The sequence below is a fragment of the Rattus norvegicus genome, chromosome 4, assembly GCF_021556685.1.
Source record: "Rattus norvegicus strain SHRSP/BbbUtx chromosome 4, alternate assembly SHRSP_T2T, whole genome shotgun sequence".
In the NCBI taxonomy this organism is placed as follows: Eukaryota; Metazoa; Chordata; class Mammalia; order Rodentia; family Muridae; genus Rattus; species Rattus norvegicus.
This window is the reverse complement of record NC_141537.1, coordinates 133,089,880-133,112,854: the sequence shown is the minus strand read 5'-3', so window position 1 is coordinate 133,112,854 and position 22,975 is coordinate 133,089,880. Positions and strand designations below refer to the sequence as shown.

At 43.0% G+C, this 22,975-nt stretch overlaps 1 protein-coding gene across 19 annotated transcripts in view; it reads left to right on the top strand.

The window, feature by feature from the left end:
- The window catches only part of Foxp1 (forkhead box P1), a 595,264-nt gene that overhangs the window by 243,907 nt on the left and 328,382 nt on the right, over window positions 1–22,975 (top strand). For all 19 annotated transcript variants that reach the window (XM_087656767.1, XM_087656772.1, XM_087656758.1 and 16 more), the window contains 1 exon segment: window positions 18,942–19,017. The gene's annotated coding sequence lies outside the window, so the exon portion shown is untranslated.

The window sequence follows — 22,975 nt, the reverse complement described above, 5'->3', positions numbered from 1 at the left end:
TCAGCCAGGATCCATTTCTTCTATCTTCAGAGGCATGAACAAATACTATTGCAGACATGATCTGCTTGACTGCACTCTGTTGAACGTTGGAGGGGAAGAGCCCAAGGATGGGGAGAGTTCATTTTATAGAGGAACCAAAGAAAGAAAATTGGTGTTAATTTTGTTTACTAGAATCCTTCAGGGCTGTTCATTGTGGTTTGTGAAGCGTCTTCTACAAACTGAGCGTGCAGGATATGAGGAGACACACCACTGATGATGTGAAATGGAATCATTCCTGCACACATGAGTGCCACCGCTATTAAACCGTCAAAGGGACACTGATTTAATGCACTGCTATGGGGGGCTTCTGGGAAAGAGGGACATTTACAGCAAGGTTACATGGGGCAGGTAGACTTAATCTAGTCAAAGGAGGCAAAGTGTGTGATGATAGGCTGGACCTGTGTATAGCCTGGAGATGAGAGCTTACTGTGTGTCTGTGAGTATCTACTGATGATGGAATAGACCTTGAGAGAGTCACAAAGAGGTTCTGCTAATATGTTGATCTTCAAAGTGCCTCTGGACATTTCAGCTATCTTCTTCCATTTAGGAAACTAAGAACTATTTAAGCCAATATGGTACATGCATTCGATATTGTGTATGGTAATGTCAGAGACCAGAAAGATAGCTCACTAATTAAGGGTACTTGCTGTACTTATAGAACTCCCAGATACATTTTCCAGTACCTACAAGGTAGCTAACACCTTTCTTGTTCTGTGGGCATCAGGTATGCACATGGTGGACTTACATATATACAGGCAAAATGCACATAAAAATGAGTAAGTTCGAGTGGGCTGTAGAGTGAAGGTGGGGGTTGGAGAGATGGCTCAGTGGTTAAGAGCACTGACTGCTCTTCTAGAGGTCCTGAGTTCAAATCCCAGCAACCACATGGTGGCTCACAACCATCTGTAATGGGATCTGATGCCCTCTTCTGGTGTGTCTGAAGACAGCTACAGTGCAGTTATATATAATAAATAAGTAAATCTTAAAAAAAAAAGAGAGACTCATTATTACTTTTTAAAAATACTCTACTCTGAAACAATATAAAGTATGGAGTACTCTAAGATTGATAATATAGAATGCTTTAGAGAAGCTATTTCAGGATGGTATGAGTTTTGAAGTCTTTGGTTTACAGGATTTGTTTGTTTTTCAGATGGGTGGCTTTAGGGGAGATGATGTAGTAGTAAGGAAGTAAGGTATCTTGGTGAAGAATGTAATAGGCCTGTGAGTCTCAAATGAAATGGAGAAGAGAAATGACTATCTATGCCTGGCAGCCACCATGTCTGTGCATCCACAGTAGACCATGGTGTGGGACGCTGTTTCTGATGGAGAAGAGCACACAAACTATATACCACCAAGCTCCATGTCCTGAAGGCCCACCACCATTCCACTGTAGGGGCTGACTGATTGAAAGACCGCAGTGTGGTGTTCACCTGGTCCCTGGTGACAAAGGTGCCCTCGAGATTATGAAGCAGAGATCTGGTTGACATAAGTCAGCTACCTCTTTTGGTGTGGCTGCTATCTATAAGAACATGGCTCTATTCAGCAATATTTGTCATGCAGTCTTCATAATGGCCACCACACATGGTGCTGATGCTAGCCAATATAATGAGAAGCTTGGCATAATGGAGAAGACTTATCTACAGAGTACTTTTAAGTCCCTTTCCAAAAGACATTGAAATAGCAGACAAGTTCCGAAGACAGGGAAGTGAATGGAACTGATGCTATTGAATGTGTGAAGTTCGAAGACCTACAGTGATTGGCTGCCTTCATTGGGTGGTTATGGTAGTGTTCACTGAGGGAAAGCCTGTGGAAGAAAGAGAATGTAAATGGGGTTGCTGAAGAAGGTAAGAGATGACGGAGAAACCCTGTCATAGGGAGACCATTAGAGATGAGGACTGTTTTATCAACTCTGCTGAATAGAGTACATCAGCATGACCTAAAGAGTCTGACAACTGAGAAGCAGGGATGGGTGACACACTGAGAGCTGAATGGTTGTAGGTACTGAATAGGTTGAGTTAGGGAATAGAGGCAACTAACTCTTTCCAGAAATTTCTAAAAGTGGGATTAGGACATTGCACCATTTAGTAAAATTCTTTCTGGGAAAGCACGAAGGTCAGAGTTCGATCTCCAAGGACCCCCTTTATTAACAAAACCAACAAAAAAAAAAACTTACCAATACGAAAGGCGTGTCTATTGAGCAAGACCTCCAGTTGTGCCCTGTTGGCTCAGTGTACACATGTATGTGCATGCACACATTATCTGGGTAGATATACATGGACATATTGACAAAGACTTTTCTACAAGGTGAGAGGGTGCTGTGGGATTGAGATATTATTTAATCTCAGAGCTGGGCAACTATTACAGAGTTATATCAAACTCTCTTACTTAAACCTTACTAAAAATTGTTAAGTTTCATAACTTTATGAGCTTTTTAAAGAAGTAAGCATGGAATCTTCTAGAAACAGGTCAGTAAAACAAGGGAGATTACACCCAACAAATCCTTCCATTACTTTGTTTTGTTTTGTTTTTCTTGGTAGGATTTCTCTGTCCTGGAACTCAGTGTTCTGCCTGCCTCTGCCTTCCAAGTGCTATGAGTAAAGATGTGTGCTACCTCTCCTGCCACCGACAGCAGCAGCACCATCACCTCTGTCTTGTGCTTCTCAGGCTTTTGGCAGTAGGGAGAGTCAACATTGCTGTAAAAGCCCTGAGTTGGTTATGGGTGTAAACCATGTAGTGGTTGTGTCAACCTATCAGAATGTGAACGGAAAGCAAATCATGGTACCCAGGCTGTCCAGTAGTCTTCTAGAAAATTCTACCCTGGCTACCTTGCCAGCTTGCCACCTCCTGCCCCCATCAACCCTAGGGAATATAGTAATTTTGAAATGTTTCTGCCCTCTTCTCCTTGGGGTGTCTGTAATTCTAGCCTTTTTATGGCCATCCTCCTCATCCCTAGATTTGTGTGTGCCTTCCTAATGGAACGCCTCTCCGCCCCCAGGAACCATGTTAATTTACGGTATATTTTGGTATTCCATGGAGAGAGTGATGGGGAGTGGACACCACTTCTCTTTGTTTCACTCTTTCTCGCTCCGAAGAGCTTTTTACTACCGAGTCCTTGACATCTCCCACCTTACTGTATCTTCCCGTTATCTTTAACTGGATCCATTTCGTCCATTAGCTGTGTTCTAATCACCTCTCGGAACGGTCAGATTTACAAGCGGCACATGAGAGAAAAAACACAAAAAAGCCAAGCCAGCCTTTCCTGACATTCAACAGCAGCCTCCCTCTAAATACTGGCGAAGTTTATTTGCTTTCCGTGAGGGTGTGCTAAGTGATTTTGCAGTTTGAGTGCTGCGGCCTCTAGCATTTAGGCTTGCATTTATTAGATAAATTTGCTCTCTAACTCAAGTGTTAAGTGTGTATGACGAAACCTCAAAGCCGATTTCGGAGTGATTGCGATGTGCAAATATTTTTTAAATCATGTAATTAAATAGGACTTGGCCTTCGAGGTCCACTGAAGTAATTTATTAATTGAATCTGATTTAATTGTATGTTATTTTCGTTTATTCAAGGGAAGAGCCTGCCTCTCTTACTGAGATAGGGGCCTCTTGTGTGCCTCGCCACCGGAAGAAGCCCAGAGATCCCCTCCGAGAAGTCCTTAGCACCCTGTGAAATATTAACCGAGAAGAGAGAACTCCTTCCCCCATCCCTGAAGTTGTGTTTAGGCATCTGAATCTCGGTGCTTTTAAAGGGAAAAGGAAAGAAAATAAAATCCCGTGAGGTAGATTGTATTGTGATTCTCGGTGTTTATCCTTCGGTTATTTTTAAAGTGAGTCACTCTTTTCTTTTAAACTGTGCCCGTTCTCAGGGTTACTTGCTCGAAAAGAAAAGCTCCTTTAATTCAGTGTTTGCACCATCTCGCCGGGACTAAAGCCGCGCTGTATCTGTTTCCTTAAAATGTCGTTTTAAAGGTATTGTGGTTTTGGAGCAGCAGTTGTGAATGAAAAGTATGTAAACTTAGCTGTTCTTGCTCACATCGCTTTTATGCACTCATGTCAGACCAGAAGGCTGCTTTAGATTTACTTTTCATTGTGTATTAGGTCTAGGCTTTTTTTTTTTTTTTTCTTTCTTCTTCTTCTTTGGAAACATATGGTCTTTGGGATGTGTAATATTCGGTGCTTAAGGAAATAACAATGGAATACCAAAATAGCTTCTTAGTTGAGTACTATATTTGAAGGAAGATTAATTAAAAAAAAAACCCTAACCCTTCTGAGGGAGAATTTTTTTTTGGTGGGGTGTTCACATCTGTGTTTAAGGAATGAAAGAATTCACCCATGATGTATCCAGTCATGTGAAAGGCAGTAGCTTTGAGAAGCCCAAATTCTTTCCCCAAAAGGAAAATATTTTTTGTTGCTATTAAATATAGTTTATGTTGGTACTTTAGAACTCCCCCCGCCCCCCATTTACTTAAACTCTTAGTTCACATTTCTATATAGAAACGTCTTTGTCTTCGAGATCTGCCCTCGCAAATTCTCATTTAATGCGAGGCTGTGGCTATTTATTCATACCACGTGCCACCACACACCTGATCAAGTGGCAGTGTGACGTCATGGCACCCGGCAAAACGTGTGAGTGACTTTTGAGTCTTGGTGGCCTAGAAGGCCCTGGAGGTTGACGGAAGCAGCCATAGCGGGGACTGTCCCCGTCCTGTGCGTTCCGTGCTGCGCAAGTAGAAGGTGTCCGGTTGAGAAAGGCTCATTCTCAGAGCTGATTCTGAGAGCAGCATAGAATGTTCGAGCTGTTAGGATTTCCGTGGCAAATGCCAAGCGCACGCATTGTTCGTATTTCTCAGTGCTCGGGATTTCACTCAGAGAATTGCTTTGCTGTGTTGTCGTTCTTGACTTCTCAAAAGAAAACTACACACAACTAAGACTCATCTCTGTCACCCACAAGGAGCTTGATGGAGGAGGGGCCTCTTCCCCCACCTGGGTTTCTTGCTGGGTCTCAGAGCAGAACCCTTCTCTTACCTTCCAGGGGAATCTTCTGCCCTTCTCTGTTGGCTCTTAGGGAAGGGATGGATCATAACTCCTACTCTACCTCACACCAGTATCAAGAAGAGTTTTCTTGGGAGCAAAGTGAGAGAAAAGTACGGATTCTTAGAGAATAGAAGTGAGCAACTTTGAAGGTCGTTGCCTTACTTGCACAGGCCTGATACAGTCTTTGTCACATCTGTGACTCCCCCCTCCATTCTCTGAGCTCTCTGGTTGAAAGGGCTGTATTCCTAAATGCCCTGCTTCCTCAGCTGCCATTTCCAGGGACTGGTCTCTGGATATTGCTTTTCTGTGTGTTTGGTGTCAGGGACTGTTAAGCCTATTCTTGGTGTTAGAGTTCCTACAACTTGCACAGTCTGTGGCCACACGAAGTAGCTTGACTGCACCCACAGAGGTGCCTTTCAACCCTACAGTGCTCTCTGTTCTTCTCTGTGAGACTTCTCCCTCATCTGTGCTTAAATGTCTGAGATAAAATTTTACAGAAAGAGTCTGGTTTATTCGCATAAAAATTAGGGCATTTTCTTATTTCATCCCAAATCACTTCTGTGTATGTGTATGTGTGTGTGAATATGAATGTGTATGTATATGTGAATGTGTATGTGTACGTGTATGCATATTATATGTATATGTGTATGTGCATGTATGTATATGTGTATGTGTATGTATATGTATATAATAGTTGTTTGTTACCAGCAAAACTTGGTGAAGGGATTTCTGATCAAGTGCATCTTCATTTTCCTATTTTGAGGTGGGCCTGTGTTCCTCTTCTCTTGTCCCTTCCCTCTCCAAGGAGCACTACCGTCATCACCACAAATACCATCTCACCATTACTGTCCCCATCACCACCATCTTCTCCATCATGCTCAAGCCTCATGGTGTGACTTAGGAGAGAATTCTGTGGTAAGGCACATGGAAGGTTGAATGGTGTGCACAGTACCTTAGCAGTCAAATGAAAGACTGGTTTATATAAAAAGGCTTGTTTCTGTGTGGAAAATATGAGCCTAACCCCCCTTCTTTTACGTGGACCAGGTGTGGATTAGTGCCCTGAACCTTTTACCCTGCCACATTCCCGCTTGTAAGTCTTCTGAGGCACAGTTCAGCCAAGTCAAAGAAACGTGTTATTAAAGGTGAGCTGAAAGGCATTTAAAAAATAAACAAACTGTTCAAGATCCTAAATCAGCAACAGAATCTACACACACAGACTTGAAACATGTACGAAAATGTGTTTCAGTGCCTTTGGGTTCCAGACCAGATCCCTGTTCTGCCTCCTTTGAAGAGCTCCCCTAAGTCATTTTGGGTCATTTTGGGGACAAGCAGACTCTCTAGCCATCCCTCATAGCTCCTTTCTTGCTACCAAATTGCCTCCCCTGAGGTGGGAGAGACCCAAATAGAGGTCTCTGACTCCTTGGCTAATGCTGGGAAGTAAAAATGAGAACTCTGACTTCCCTTAGCCCTTGGCGTGTGAGCACACATGCTTCGCTTTCTAGCCTGAAGTGCAGTAGGTGACCTGAAATAATTAACGACTGTAGAATGGAGTACAGACAATTTTAAATTAAGTTAACCTTGATCAGTGGCTGATCTTTTACTAGTAACATTCTTGAAGTACCAGACCTTTGTTCTTGTTAATACATTTGTTCCTCAAAAGCATATGGTGGATTGTAATTCTAGCCCATTTTATGGACAGGCACACTGAGAGACAGAGAACTCAAACGATTTGCTTGGGACCCCAAGGTAGTGAAACAGCTAAGCTGAGTTTTGCCCTTGGGCTTATGAACCTTGTGTAGGGTATGGCCTACACAATTCTAGTTTCCTCTCCTCTGGGCACTATGATTTTCTATAGTATTTGTTTTCCTTGAGGCAGTCCAAAGAGGAGTTAGGGAGCCTAGACATTGGCCCTGTGCACCTCCAGCCTTTGTTTCTTGTAGTCCCTCGGTTTTCTCTAGTATTCTTACATTGTAGCCATTGTTTAACCTGCTTTCAACTCCATGGTGATGTAGCGTGCTGTGCTCTTCCCCCATGACTATCTTAAGCTTTCTGTGTGTGGTGGAAACTCCGAGGCTCAGTTTCAAACATGTGGAAGAGCAGTGCTATCTTTGAAGAAGCTTCTTTGTACCTCTCTTCACCTGCCCATGTCAGCCATTCCTACAGCACTGTTACTTTTAGTACTGGAGAAACAGAATCCTGTGTGGTGTGGAAGGCTGTGCCAGGCGTGTATCATAGGTCCTTCCTCTTTGACCACATTCCTGGGTCATTTGGAGAAACTGTATGGTGACGATTTCTTTAATGTTTTTGCTAACCTAGCGTTTTGAAAATGTCAGTGCATTTCTAGCTAAGGAGTAAAGAGAATGTGCGCTGGCCTGATACACCTGGTTTAGGCTTGCATTTCTGAGTGTTCTCATGGGAGATGGTAGTGAGTTCTGACCTTTGGGTCAGAGTTCAGTGTAGACAGGGACTGAGATCTGCAGGTGTCAGGGGAACCAGGAAAAGAGGCATGGGAAAGGAAACGGGATGCGAAGGTGCCAGGAACAGCCGCCTCATCGTTTGGCATTTCTCTGGTGATCGAGAATCTAGGTTATACTCTCAGGCATTCGGGGTACATTTCTGCCGAGTTTCACAGTTTAAGGACCACTAAAGGGAAGATATGTAGTACTTAGTTATTTTGAGGAAAGGAGTCTTAGGAGTCTTTCTGTCCGTGCAGGGAAGGCAGGTGGCTTTATTCATGAGCATAAGCAAGCTTCTCATGAGATTTAGCTATGAAGTCACTTCTGTTCTCTGTGTACACCGGACTGTTAGTCAGTGGGTAATCAAAGTGAGGTAGAAAGGGGCTGGAGTGAGGTACAGGCATGCTCCCATATGGCTCATGACCTGGTTAACATTGGTTTTCATTGGACCCATCCCACAGATAGCTGCTGCTTACCCCTGGGATACAAAGGGAGCGTCAGATAGTACCCTTGCATTCACGTAGTTGGTGTATGGACATTTTATCTCCAAACCAAATTCACAGTTAAGGTGAATTCCCTTGCTTTTTCTGTTCACTGTTCTTCACCTAAAAACCAAAGCAAATCCATTTCACTGCAGATGGGAGCCACTAAGAGCCAGATGTGCTCCCTAGAGCTCTTTGCCAGGCTCCAGCTGTGCTAGCCTGAGTCTGGTAGGCAGCCATGAGCTGTGTCTGCCAACTGTGGCCCAGACACTGGTGCAGGCTTAAACAATTAGTTGGCATACCTCATCCGGTGGCTGGGTTCACTGTGTGTGTCCTACAGATGACCAGTGAGTGCCACGCAGGCTGGGGCCCTCTGTTTGTAGAAACACCCAGAACAGAACCAAACATGACTCTATCGAGAACCTAGTTACTGACAGTTCTTGCCCTTGGGAGGTTCAGCTGCTAGTTAGGAGCATGGTAGGGCTGGGGTGAGAAACCTGTTTTATTGTCTTGCTTTCTTATTAGCCCATGGTGGAAGGCATTTAATATGTTGATTTTATTCATATTGAAGTATTCATCTAAAGTCTTAATTTCTACCTTTTGGACGCATCTGGATCTCTTAACACATCTGTAACTTTACCTGACCATATTTTTTGACATACAAATAGAAATATCTCATAAATGTAGTGTACCCACGCACCTGTGTGAGAACTTGAAAATAGTCGAAGCTGTGGAGTTTGTCTCCTATTTAATGACCACTCAGGTGGTACATACACACAGGAGCTTAATAACGTTCTTAGACTGTGTCGAATATGAATTCCTAACAAGAGGGGTGATTGGAGTTAGGGTAGCCATGCCAATTACCATCGGAGGGGAACAACACACAGTTTTGTATCATAGAAGGAAAGGCTCTGATTATTACAAGTTCAGCAACATTTTCCCACATGTTTATATCTGAGGTCGGCTTCTAAGCAGAAAGCACAAGAGGGCAGAGGTAAAGTTTCTGAACAGTGCCTTTCTTGAAACTGAACCCCTAGATTCACACGACCATGACATTATCACAGTGAAGTTCTCAGAGGTTTTTCCAAGAAGTCCCACTATGAATAGTGAGGGTAACAATGTTACCGAAGTGGGGGAATTCAGAAATACACACACACACACACACACACACACACACACACACACACACACACACACACATATATACATAAAATACATAAAGTCAACTTTGCCTCCTGGCCGCCTTGTGTAAATTCTCTGTGCAGGAAACATAAGTAAAGCCATTTGGTTTGTGGCATGGGTGTGGGCGGGCTCAGGGGGTGGGGATAAAGTTGAGGCATTGATATAGTATGAGGAGAGCCAGATGGCTGCATTACATATCTTTTGTGTTCTTGTTTGCTTCTTAAAGCAGTTGCAGAATTTCGCCCTTGGCGATATTTTCTTCCTCGTGCCTGTGTGCTCTGCCGCGAGTTTACTTTTGTCAGGGCACTTTGAAAGGAAAGCCTTGCTGGGGCGGGGGTAATATTTTTTCTTCTAAACTTATATTATGAACTTGTGAAGTCAACAGTGTGCTCATAACAGTATTCTTTTTTTTTTTTTAGCGTTAAATGCGTTGGTAAATAGTGACAGGAATCGGTTTTTCTTTTTTCTTAACATGGTGACTTCAACCATATTTTACATCAATTCAGGGAGAGAGGTCTGCAAAGTACGCGTGCGGAATTGATGATTCATGGGCGGAAGTGCATGGGAAAGAGATTGGAGACGCAGTATATTGGAGGGGATGTGCACTGCACTGTCCCCAGTGCTTACTGCTTGTTCTCAGGCTATAATTTACTACAGGGTTCTGTCGCAAACCTGACTTGGTGGTGTCCAACTTATTGAGAATCGGTTAATACAGGTTGATGAGTTTTGCCCAAGTGTGTGGTCGGCATTGATTAGAAAGTTTATCTCTCCTTATATTTTGATGTGAAATTTATATAGAAATCTATGTTTGTTTTATACTGAAAGCAAAGTACCTTTCGCAGTCATAGGAGGTGAAGGGTGTTTAAGATGCTGTCATAATTTACCAAGGATGAGATTTTATCACAGAAGGCTTTTAATAAGAAATTACTCCAGGGCCATTTTTTCCTCTGTCCCCATCATGGTGGAATGGTTCTGGATAATTAACATTCTTTGCACGTCCTTGGTTTTTCTTTCCATGGTCCGATGATGGTTTGTTTTCCCATGGTGCACTGGTTGCTAGTTTGAGTGGGAACCCACAGTCCCTGACTAGCGAAAGGGAAACCCACAGTTCCATCCTTACTGAATTCACTTTTAGTCCCAAGTCCTGGGCGACCCGTTTCAGTAATGAAGCCGTCGTAGGCATCATATCTGATCGGTTCTTGAAATGTTGCTGTAAGTCTGTCTCACCGCGTTAAGAAGATAGTCGGCAGACTTAGAAGGTCCCCATCTGGACTGTGGAGTTCTTTCACTGTGAGATGTTTTGCCTTTTGAGATAGCTCTCCCATCTCTTCATCTGTTCAGCCCAGAGAAGTGCGTATGAAAAGTCAGTGACTCCAGATCCATCTGCTGTTGTTATTTTCCGCTGATAATTGGCTTGAACAATGAAAAGCCTGTGTCTGGAGCCTTTGAAACTGTACACCCTGTTTATTTTCTGGAGCCTTGGCTGCCATGCCCCCCACCCTCCCCACTTGGTTCCCTCTAGGTTACAGCAAGTAGAGCTGTGTGGGGATGACATCTTTGACTCTACATCAGTACGTGTCACTCAGCCTGCAGAACTTGCATACGGATTTCTGTCCCAATCCCTGTCTGTGTCGTTGGCTCCCGTGTCTGAGAGCCTTCCAGCAGTAAGCTTATGCGGAGCTCCTGTGCGGGGATCTTTTACCTGGGTTGTCGTCTTTCTTTCACTGTCCTCATTAAAATATTAATTTAGAGTACAGTATCTAATACCTATGGAATCAGATGCTGCCTATAATTGTACAATATATTCAGTGTCATCCAGGTTCACACGGTGCAGCTCATTAATACTGGATCCCACCATCCACTCTTCCATTAGCTTACTCAGTGCTCGGTGGAGGAGTCAGCAAGTATAACGACCTATTCAAGCTGCCAAAATAGTCGCCAGCAACAATGCTAGGGTGGGCAGGGCCTTCGTCACGGTGATAGATGGATTGTATTTCTGTTCTCTGTCTTACTCGCATCAACCATGGGGGTCAGTGGCTGAGGAAGGTCACTTCAAGGGAAAATAGGGAGCAGAGCAGAAGTCTATCTCTTCTCCAGGACCCAGTCTTTGTTTTTTGGGGGTACAGGGAATCATTTTTATTTTATTTTACTTTCAGTAGCTGCCATTGTCTTATGTTTAAAGTAGGCTTTTGTTTTTAATATTTTAAATTTTTTTTCTTTTAAGGGTGGATCTTTAGTTTTTGCAGCAAATGATGTTACAACCCCATCCGTCTGGTGTTGGTGATTTCTTCTCAGGCTGGGAGGGATCCATGCTCTACTCTTTTTAGTACAAAGTATAGACAAGTGCTGTGACACTGAATTGCTTCTCTGTGGCTTGGAATCAGTAATTTAACATAGTCTTTCTTATGTGTCATTTGAAATCAGTTAATACTGTAAAATTCATTAAAAGGTAATTGGCGGCTAGCAAGATGGCTCGGTGGGTAAAGATGTCTTCCACCAAGCTTGATGACATGAGTTCGACTACAGCCACAAAAGAACCAAACCCTACACGTTCTTTGGTTTTTCTCTAACCTCCTAGGTCTGTGCAAGCATGACCACATAAATAAATGTGAAAAATATGTATGGCCCTTTATTGTGAAACAGTGTAATTAAAAATCCCACATTTAATTTGTAATTTGAAAACTGAAAAACAAAACAGAGAAAAGAGTAATAATTAAGTTACTTAGACCAGCAGGATGCTGGAACCACGGGGGAGGAGGCCAGTAGAAGCTGAGTCCTTAGTCTGAGGCAAAACCGGTAGAACATTTCTAGCCTTCATATGTTTTTCCCTCTTGCTACATCCCTGGGTCCTACAGTCAAATTACATTGAGGTATGACATATTTTACTGCAGAAATGGAGAAAATTGTTGACTGTAATTACATTGTTTAATTGAAGTGATAAGTAGCTGAGGCCACTCACTTAAAAGCATCCTTCCTAATATCTGGATAATGTTTTTAAATGAGCGGTCATGCATTGGTGACATTTGAAAAGCAGGCATTTGGGATGTATTTTTGGAAAGCTCCAATTATTTTCCTTAAATGATTAGTGAGCTAAAGGAAACAGTTAAGTGGTGTTCTGCACATGTGTGTTTATTGGTATCCTTTTCTAGAGATGTGTATCATGGAGGAGACTATATGCCGTGATATATGCATGCGTGTGTGTGCGTGTGCGTGTGTGTGTGTGTGTGTATGTATGTGTGTATATATATATATGCGTCTTTTATAAACATATGCAAAATTTGCCTTGAGGAGTGTGTAATATAACCTTAGACTGGGTCTAAACCATGAGCTTTTTTAAAAGCCTCCTTGATTATGGGAGATTGAAATACAGCCGGCCGCAGAACTCCGCGCGAGTTACGTGCCAGCTCATTTTGGAAGTAGCTGGACATCCAAGTATTAGTTCTTCCCTCAGTGCCGTCCCCCCGCCCCCAAGTGAATCCTTTATTGCTAATGAACGTATTTAATTTCAATTGTTATCGTAGCAAGATCCCATTCATAGGTGTATCTCCCAGTTTAGTGGTGTCCCTGGAACAGCCAGTGTCTCTTGTCAGGGGAGGATAGGTAGAAGGCACAGCGGGCGCCTGATTGAGCCAGTTGTTCATTTGCTGAGTGTTTGTGTTTATGCAAAGGGGCCTCTTCCTGCATATTTAATCTAGAGTAAGGCAGTGGCTTTGTTGTGTTTAGCCTACATACCTTCAGTCCTTCCTCACCCTGCCGCCAGCCTGGGAACCCTGAGAGCCTGCAGGACCTGGCTTCCCACTGCCTGTAGTGTGTCCCTTACAAACTCTTGAACTTTGTTCTGTCTAGTGAGAGACCTGCCTCTCCTGCCCCAAAGCTCTGCTGCCTCACCATGAATGGGTAAGTGTGTGCCAAGCCAAGCTGATACTTTTGTTTCATTTCGCAAATGTTGAGAGGGCCCTTCACCGCCCTTCTGAGTGCTTGCTGAAAGCTGTCCTGGCGCCGGGGCAGCTGACACTTGCTGGCTGCTTTGAAATAGACTAGTACAGGTGCCGGTTAGCAACGGGCTAGGAACCAGCGGCTGGATTTTGAAACTGGTAGTGTGAGGCTCTTGGGGACAGGAAGGAATTTAAAAAGAGAGAGAGGGCAAGCGCAGCTCGACTATTCTTGGTTCTAGCAAATCCAGTTTTGTAACTATCCAGCAGCTAGAGCTGCCATTGTCTGGTGAGAGGCTTCAAACAGTGTGCCAGGCTGAACTGCCGGCTGAACTGCAGGAAAGCGGCAAAACTCAGCTACTGTATTGTGAATACGGGGCCAGGGTCCTCCCCTGAAGGTCTGCACTGGGATCGGAGGGGTTTTCTTCTGTGAAAATCGAATCATCTCCTCACTGATATTAATAGCACACATGAGATGTTAGCCATGATGCTCAGAGAAGCAGTGGAGAGGGAAGGAAATCTGATCTTGCTTGGGGGGGAAACGACAGCCCCTTGGCTCTCTGGTGGAGGGGACATCTATCCAGGCTCAGTCCCTCTGCATAATGGCACCCTGGCTTGTGTGTTTGTTCTAGGAATTCTAATCTTGGGTTGTTTGTTTGACTCTGAGCTCTGGTGCTTCTTTTTGTTCTTGGACTGTCTTTAGAAAGCACCACGTTGAGGGGGCTAATGCAATCTTTTTTTTTTTTTAATTTTTTAAGTGAATTAGAAAACGGCTCAGCAGTTGCTGGACTTAGATTTACCCTGGGCGACTTGGGGCTCTTCTACTTTCTTCTCAGGGCAGGCTGTTTATCGTTTTCATTCAAGTTGTCAAAACAGATGAAGGGAACCCTCCAAGGTTCCTGTCCTGTGTAAAGCTCTTGCTGGGTGCAGGGATTGGGTTTAAAAGAACACGCTTTTACTCCCTCTTGACTGTCGCCTTGGTCTGAGTAACTCCTTCCAACAGAAGAGTGTGCTGTTCCCCCGCAGGTTGGAAACTGGGAGAATTGAAATAAAATTCCATCAACCCTATTAAAATATGCGAGGGCTTGGGTCTTCTTGGGTACCAATCAGTCTAGAGACTTCGAAGCATTTATTAGCAGTGGGATTGCTGAAGGTTTTTAATGATAAAATTACAAATATTCTAGCTAATTGTAAGTATATGACTTTTATACTCATTTTTTTAAGAGGAAAAATACTTTTTTTTATGAGGGGAAAGAAGCGGCGCCATGAGCACCTTCTGTGATTAGCACCATTGTATTCTTAAATTTTGATTGATAGAGATAATAGTTTTCACGTAAAAATACAGACAGGTACTTTAACTTTCCATGACAATAGCTATTTGCATTTCTTTTATCTTTTTGTTTAACATTTGTGGGGGTTGGGATGGATTTGATTATTAACTCTTATTGCACACTGAAGGGGGATCTAAAACAAAGGCTTTGTTAACGACTCAAAGGCAAAACAGCAAATATTGTTTTTGGTTTTCAACGTGTACAGGCTGTTAAAGGATACCTATAAAATATTTTCACATGACCGTGACCAGGGTTTTCCTTGAGTGGAAGGTAAAAGGGAATGAGTTTTCCAACTGAGACAGGCCTGTGGCTGTAGTTTTCCTGGGGGGGAATGCCAACCTGATGTGATTTCTCGGGCAAGCCTGCGGGTTGACTGTACCACATGGTTGCACTGTGTGTCGGCTTTTGAGTTTTGCCTAAACAGAACAGATCCCTAAAGTTAGAACTCTGCGATGTTTCCCCAGGAGGAGAGAAAGGGCAGTCACATGTTCCACCCGGGGCTTGGACAGTGATGGAGTAGTGGTGTGTGGTCGCTCTTTTCTCTGATAGACCAGTAAAGGAAATGCAGCATTTATAAACCAACTGCCACGGGTGTGTCTCAGGACACCCCTGGCTTCAGAAGCCTGGATGGTGCAGCAGTTCATGTCCTGTGGCCTTCCTTCCTCCTTTCCTTTCTCAGTCCCCGTTCCGTGGTCTCTGCCCCTTTCTTTCCTCCCCACAACCCCGTTTTTCTTTGTATTTTTTTCCTACCTTCTTTTAAATGTTTGTTAAACTCAACGTGTTGAGGTTCCAGAGAGCACAGGGCAAAGCCCTGGGGTGATTTCTAAGTTGATTTTCTTAAGTCTCAAATAAAGTGACCCTGTGTTTGCCCAGTGGCCTTCTGTTTTCTAAGAAATCACTGGAAAACAAGACAGGAAAGCCAAAATGAGTTAAGATTAATGACTTAAAGGGGCAGTACTCCCTTGGGAACTGGCCCATTTGGACCTCTTTTCTCAAGTGAAGTCTGTGCTGTTCAGTAAGGTGGGGATGTGGGAGCCTGAGCCACGATTCACACTTCAGGAAAACACAGGTTGGGTCCTGGTCCCTTGCACCTGTTAAGCTTCCCCCTTTTCATGGACCTGGGATGGCTTGGCTCACCCTGTGTCCCTGGAAAGGCTGGCACCAGCGGCTTCTCTACCAGCCTGTGGTGGATGGAGGCTTAGGACAGATGCTCCTGGCTGCCCTTCGGTAGGCATCAGTTTGTGGTAAACTGCATATTGCGAAAGAGAATGCAGGAGTTTGGTCTTAGTCCTTCCTTGGAGTTACTGTGAGAGGAAGAGGGGAAACGACTCTGAATGAGAGAAAGGGAAGGGAACTGCTCCTTTCCAGCCCTGTGAAGCAGGATCTCAGCCTCACACTGACCTGTGCTTCAGTTCCCAGGAGCCCAGGCCCCTTAGCAGTTATATTACAAGTCTCACAGATCCAGTAAGGGACAAAACTCAGTGCAGCCATGGGGCACTGCACCGGGAACTTCTAAGGCACTGGGTTGAGGGGGGAAGGGAGCTGAGAAAGAGGAAGCACTTGAGAGGCTGGGTTTCTAACCAACCCTACAGGTGTCAGGTTACAGAGTGGGCTCTGTTGTCACCTCTTAGCTCCAGGTAAATAACACACACTACAATCAAGATACCTTGGGAAATTCTAGTTCATAGGATCTTTACTTGTGAAAGAGAGTTCTAGGAAGGAAAGTTACCAATTTCTGTTTACCGTATACCTAGCTTACTTTTAACACATAAAATCACCAGGAAAGTTTTTTAAAAGAGAGAAAAAGGAATACAAAATGGTATCGGTGTGGTGGTAGCTTTTTTAAACAAGGAGACAGGAGGGCTGGAGGGGGATGTATTTCTTTTACACTGTGTGCATGTGTGCACTTGTGTGTACATGCACGTATGAGTGTGTGTGTGTGTGTGTGTGTGTGTGCGTGTGTGTGCGTGTGTGCATGTGTTCTGCCGGTAGTCAGATAAATAGGTGATTGATTTGATCAGTAAAAGTACACAGTTTTAGAAATCGAAGTTTTATGCTTTGGGAAAAAGCAGATTGCATATTTTTCTCCGGAGCTGTTGATTTCTGTTCTCCTAAGCATGCAATGCTAGCAGCTCGGGCCTCTGTTCTAACCCCTTATTTTCTTGTCTTCTGTATCGACACATTTCGTTTAATTGCACATGATAGCAAGCAGCTGTTGGACTATTAATCTCTCTGCAGCAAAACTCAGAATATAGCATTTCAGATGACTTTACTAATGGATACCTTTTCTAAAAAGTAAAATCAACAGGAATAAATTAATGAGTGGTCAGATGTACATGTACATTAAAATTTATGGGACAGATATTATGTCTTACTGACAATACTTGATACATAAGTCGAATGTAGCAGGTTTCGCACTGTTCAAGTCTGTATACAGTAGGGTGTCAGTTGTCTCATTGTGCCATTACTTGCCCTTTTTGATTTTACTTCCCCAGAGGGAGAATATACTTAAGTTCCGAGGGTCAAACGGTGTCTGCTTTTGCTCCCATTCACTTATGAACTATGCTTTCTAGTCTGCTGAGTGGACACACAGAGCTCGCACTTACCTGAAATTGTCCTGTGGGCTGAGATACAACTCCAGAGATAGATAACTTTATTCAAAGTAGGCCTTTCAGCAGTTTTCGTTGGAAATTAAATTTTAATGAGGTCCAGTTGTTTGCCAGGCCTATATGATAGCAAATCTCATCTGCATTGCAAAGTCTAATACTATAGGTCCTTCTGCCTAATGTGCAGAAACAGACCCGGCTCAGTAGATACACATATAAATTAGTTTAAAGTCCATGCATGGAAGAAAAGTCTCCAGGAAAAAGGAGAGAGAAAGCGGCCTCCTTGTTTTGAATTGAGCAGGGTCTGCCAAAGTTCACCCACTTTATATTTAGGATTTGATGAACTGTGGGCATGCACCTAAGTGGTCAGGTGCTAGCTTAGCGAGTGAGAGCCCTGAGCTTTGGTCCCTAGGACTGCAGATAATGTTATACACTTTTGGAGTTTTCGTACCATTTCCTGTGCAAGAGCTGCTGTGACTTGAGAGGAGTAGGGATACCTCCCAGGTCTCTCTGGCCAACCAAGATCAGTAGACGGCCATTGCTCTTTCTTATCTGTTCACTATGAAACAAGAAGGCAGGCCCAAGGACACACATCAGCAGGAAAGCACACAATTTTCATTTTCAATTTGAATTGTTTTGTGTAAAAACAACAACAACCTAAAGGTTTGGGGGTAGGTGACAGAGCAGTCATTTGAAACCCGAGCGCTAGGGTTTTCCCCCACCCAAAAGGTAAAAGATTTATGGTGAAAACCTCCAATTTCCTCTTACAGTAAACATGAGAATTCTGATTTCACCCAGAGCCTGCATCTTTTTCCCCCCAGCCAGCATGGTAAGAATCTGCATACCCTGTGATTGTGGAAATGTCAGAGGTCGGCATTAAAGTGTCACCTTCCAGCCCCACTGAAGGAGGAAAGCTTTGCCTTCCCCAGTCAAGACTGACAGGATATACTCCGTTCGCATGGTCCTGGGCATTAATAAGCAAAGGCTATTCGTGTTGGTAAAGAGATCGGGTTCCAGCACCTTATAGTTCTAGGGTTTGGTCCGTGGAGGTGTGGGATAAGCTGCACTTCTTCTCACTAACGTGATCTCATTAATAAACTCCTGCTTGCCTTTTCTCTCGGAGTGTTCCCCCATGACAGTTCCATGGACAGGAAGAGGCAACCTCTAACCTTTCTTAAAGGCACACATGAGTTTTGCTCAGGGGAGTGTGCAGATGCAATGGATACATGGGTTCAAGTGTGTTCCTGGCTTCCTTTGTGTTTTAGGAAGCTTGGTTTCATTTGTTTATTTCACATGACATGAACCATTTGTATCTAACATAGGGATCTGGTAGAGGTAGCTGTTAAGTGGGAAATATTTCTGTGAACAGCTTTCATCGGCAATTAACCCCTTGTCCCTCCCCAAATAGAAAATGGTGCCTTAAAAACATTATTCTGAAAGGCTCAGAGGGACAGAAAGCTTCACGTCTGCAAGTGCAAACTACTTTCAAAGATGGAAAAAAATAAACCACACACTTTAATGAAATCAGAAATGTTGTGGGTACGAACCAAACATGCACATTCAAGTAGCAGTCTGGTTCCTAAAAACGGAGGCCCATGAGTCATGTATCATTCTACTCGAGAATAAATTAATAGACGGCGAGACAAGGAAGAGTTCGAGTGAAAAGTCAGAAGTGTCTCTTCTTGACTTTCCCCATCCCTCTTGGGTCTGTAGTCTTGAAGAGAGTGGAGATCCTGGCCTTGCTTCTGTAAACTGATAAATTCGATCTGCAGGATGCAGTTGAACTCCTTGTCTTTTTGCTTGTGTGAACACCGGGCAGTGGCTGTGAGACTGCCCTTGTTTTTCAGATTGTGACTTGTTGGTTTTTGTTTTGTTTTCAGGGTGAGACTTGACCTTTGGAGGTGACTATAACTGAAGATTGAATTACTGAAGCCAAAAAAAATAAATAAATAAAAGGTAAAATTATGCATAACTGTTGGGTTTGCATCTAAAACTATTTCTACCTTTGAAGCCTAGGGTTTGGTAATTTGTTCTTCATGTATGTATGAAAATATGTATATATGTACATACATATACATGCAATACATATATGTATACATATATATGCACATATGCACATATATGTGCATATAAATTTCTCTATATAAGTGTGTGTAAAGGTACATGTGTGGCATGTTGGCAGAATCTTTAAAGATTTCCCTTAGGTGATAGCCCATCGATGTACTTTGTTCGCCCCGTAATATCGTACTTCCCTCCATTTGATGAAGCTGAACATTAATTATTGTTCGCTTGTATGTTTTATGGGCTTTTTGTGAGTAAGGAATATTCACATCATAAAAGTGATGATTCATAAAGTAACTTGCCCCAGACATGAGTAACGTGCCGGTCCTCAGTGCCCAGGTGGTGGCATCCCTGCTTATGCTCATCCGCTGGTGCACCCCCCCACCCCATCACCTTCTTTTAGGAATTACTAGTCAGGTACCCTAGCAGCAGGCCACACCGAGGTCACTCTGTGGCAGTGTGGGGCACAGCCCTCAATGCCAGCTCTGTGTTGTCTTGTTTTCTTGACCTTACTTGGAAATCAAAGTGTGCTTGATTTTGAAATTAGAAGTTTTCAGAGAGCCTAGTGTGGCTTGCTGAATGAAGGCCAATTTTCACCTTCTGAAATTCATGCTTTTGAAGAGACAAATGGGCCACTCCCATTACGTGGTCATAGATGCCTGATGTTGGGTTTAGGAGCACCTCAGAGCTAAGCCCGTGACCTTCCTGTTGGAAAGAATTTGTAGGCTCTTTCAATGTATGAAATTAATAAGTTTATTTTTATGTTTGTGGTGTTCATAATTTATTTTTAAGTTTCAATATAGATGTATACTGTGTGTTTTATGCAGTCTTCCCATGCCTTTTTCTATTCCATATATATATATATATATATATATATATATATATATATATTTTTTTTTTTTTTGAGCTGAAGCAGCCTTTCCATGTCACATTCTAATTTGGCCCCTGAGTAGTTCATTTGATTCAACAGACATGTGTCCGTTGAGTAGTGACTTGCTTTGTGGCATTATTGAATACCATGCTCAATCTATTTGGAAGACACAGACGTTTCAGAACCTTGATGATATGAGAATTATTTGATCGGTTTTGTCTTTACCCACACGAAAGGCGTTTGGATCTGGTGTGCCTCACAGACTGAGTAGGCTTGCTTGAGTTGTTTCTGGTGTCTTTGCTTTGGGTCCTGCAATTCAGACCTGCATTGTTTCCTTATCGCTGTTCTTGTGGGAAATGCCAGGTTAATGCCCAGAGGTGTCTCCTGTCCCGTCAGATGTTCCAGCCTGGAAGGAAATGTTGTTGAGCAGCATGTGGGATTGTCAGGCACGGCGGGCGTGCTAGAGGAAGGCAGTCCCAGGGTTGGGGTTTTGCAGACTTTCTGCCAAGTGCTATCTATCTAGTCAGTGTTTCCAGCTTGTAGCAACCTCTGTCTCAGCCACTCTTTCTACTCTAATTACCGTCTCTGGTCTCTTTTACCTCTAGAATAGATCCTAGAATGCTCTTCAGGCGTTTCCCTCATCTCATGCTGTTAGATACACAGGACAATCTGAAAATGGAGATTCAATAAAGCTAACAGGGAGTTCAGAAGAAAACCTACTGGTGGGGAATAGTGGTACACACATTCACGCCAGTTCTGTAGATGCAGAGGTAGTCGAAATTTCTGTGTGTTTAAGACCAGCCTAGTGCATCTCCAAAAAACCAAAAATAGGTACATTGAGGCCTGAATGGCTATTAGTGGAGTGTTTGGGTTCAATAGCCATAGGTGTGACAGACATGGTTTTAATATCCACGCTTCTATCTGCTGATGTCCCTCAAACTCTGAAGTACCATGATATGCATGGGACAAAGGAAACTTTGCAGAACAGTGACTTCTGTTGTTAGTTCTAAGGACAAGCTTTTGGAAGCTCTTTCTGATCCGGGTAAAGGACATACTCTGTTGTGGCATTCACCAGCTCATCAATAAACCCACCTTCCAGGGAACTTTTTAGATTTCTAAATATTTTGGTTTTGTGATGTCTCCTTTTACTAAATGAGGAAAAGAAACCACACAAATGCTCAACACATTTATGTAATTTCTCTTGTTGACTAGAGTCTCGCAACTCAATGTAAGAATTTTTGCTTAATCTGTGTCTTTTCTATTTCTGCTTCTGTTAGCTTAGTTTTTGTTCCTTATATGTAACCTTCGTTTTTATTTTCAACAAACATTTGTTATTTGACATTTTTACTCTTTGTTCTTAAAGTATCCCCTCTTTCTTTTGATCCCAAATTTACCTTTAGGCAGGGTCAAAGATCTTCCAAAGACGAATTTATACTCGTGTGTGTGTGTGTGTGTGTGTGTGTGTGTGTGTGTGTGTGTAGTTCTTGTGCTGTAGGAGAAAAAAATCTCAGCTAATTACCCTATAGCAAAGCCATACTTGGAGTGCAGTGATTGGTATTCTGCCTGAGGACTGTACCTTGAAGGGGAAGGGACTTCTGTCTTGTACCCTCTCACTACAAATAGGATATGGGTTTCTGATGTTTAGGACTTCTCAGTAAATAGCAAGCCTCCAGTTTGAATATGGGAATCGCTCCAGTCAGTATTGGTGATCAGTGTGCTCATTGGCCAGTATGGGGACAACTGACTATGCATACAGTGTGCTCATTGGCCAGTATGGGGACAACTGACTATGCACACTGACGTTGCCAGGCTGAATCAAAGAGGCAAGTGAAGCCATTTTTAAAATTTAAATTCAAAGGTTTGTAGAACTGTAATTAACCATCAGCATATTTCTGAGTATATAATAGCTTCTTCCAGACAGATCTGAGTGCTTTATAAAATGTGTCTGCGGGGAGCTGGAGAGAGTCTCAGAAGTTAAGAGTACTGACACCATCTTCTAGCCTCTGTGAGCACTGGGCACGCAAGCAATGTGCAGAAACACATACAGGTAGAACATCCATACCTATAAAAAATAAGAACGGCTTTAAAATGTTAATAACACAAATGGCTTTGGTTGCTAAAGTTGCTATGATGCTGTTAGCATGTCAATAGGATTCCTGCCTTATAGTGGCAGATCGATCCTGTGGATGCTGAGTAGCTTATCCAAGGGCTTGGAAAATATCATCAAGATAAAAACAGGAGAGAGCATAGCTCTGGTCAATGATCCACGTCATTCCCCCGTGGCAACTGCAGCAACTTTGGATGGTTTCAGGCACGTTACTGTGGTGTTCTCTCCCATTTCTTTATGTCATTGAAAGTTTATCCAGGAACATTCTGTAGACGACACAACCCAATCTTTAAAATCTACCATTTTATTATTTAGTTCTGAGTGGACTTGAGTTGAGGAATGCAATTGAAATGTGTGTGAGTGTGTGGTGTGTGTGTGTGCATGCATACAGATAGATACATGTGTTAGATGTATGCTATCTATGTATATACTTCTGAGTCTTTCCTTAGAGGCTAGACATCAGCATGGGTCCTCTCCTCAGTCACTCTTTCTCTTATTTTCTGAGACAGCTTCTCTCATTGAACCTGGACCTTACCACTTGGACTAGATTGGCCCATGAGCCTCTGGGATCCTCTTCTGGGTGCTCCCAATGTGCTGGGGTTACAGTCATAGGCAACCATGCCCAGATAGTTGTCTTTAAATGTTAGACATTTCAAAGCTTCATGGTTTATGTGGTGGTTCAGCTTCTTTTTAGATGATCAACCTATTTGTTAGAAAGTTTAAATTGTTTTTCAAAGAAAGTACAATTACAGTAATTTTTTCTCCCTCCCCAGTTTGAGCATTTTAAAAAATGTTAAAGGAAGGTGCTATGGTGCACATTAACAGTTTGAACTCATTGTGTCTTGCATAGTATGGATTATTTCTTAGTTAAAGAT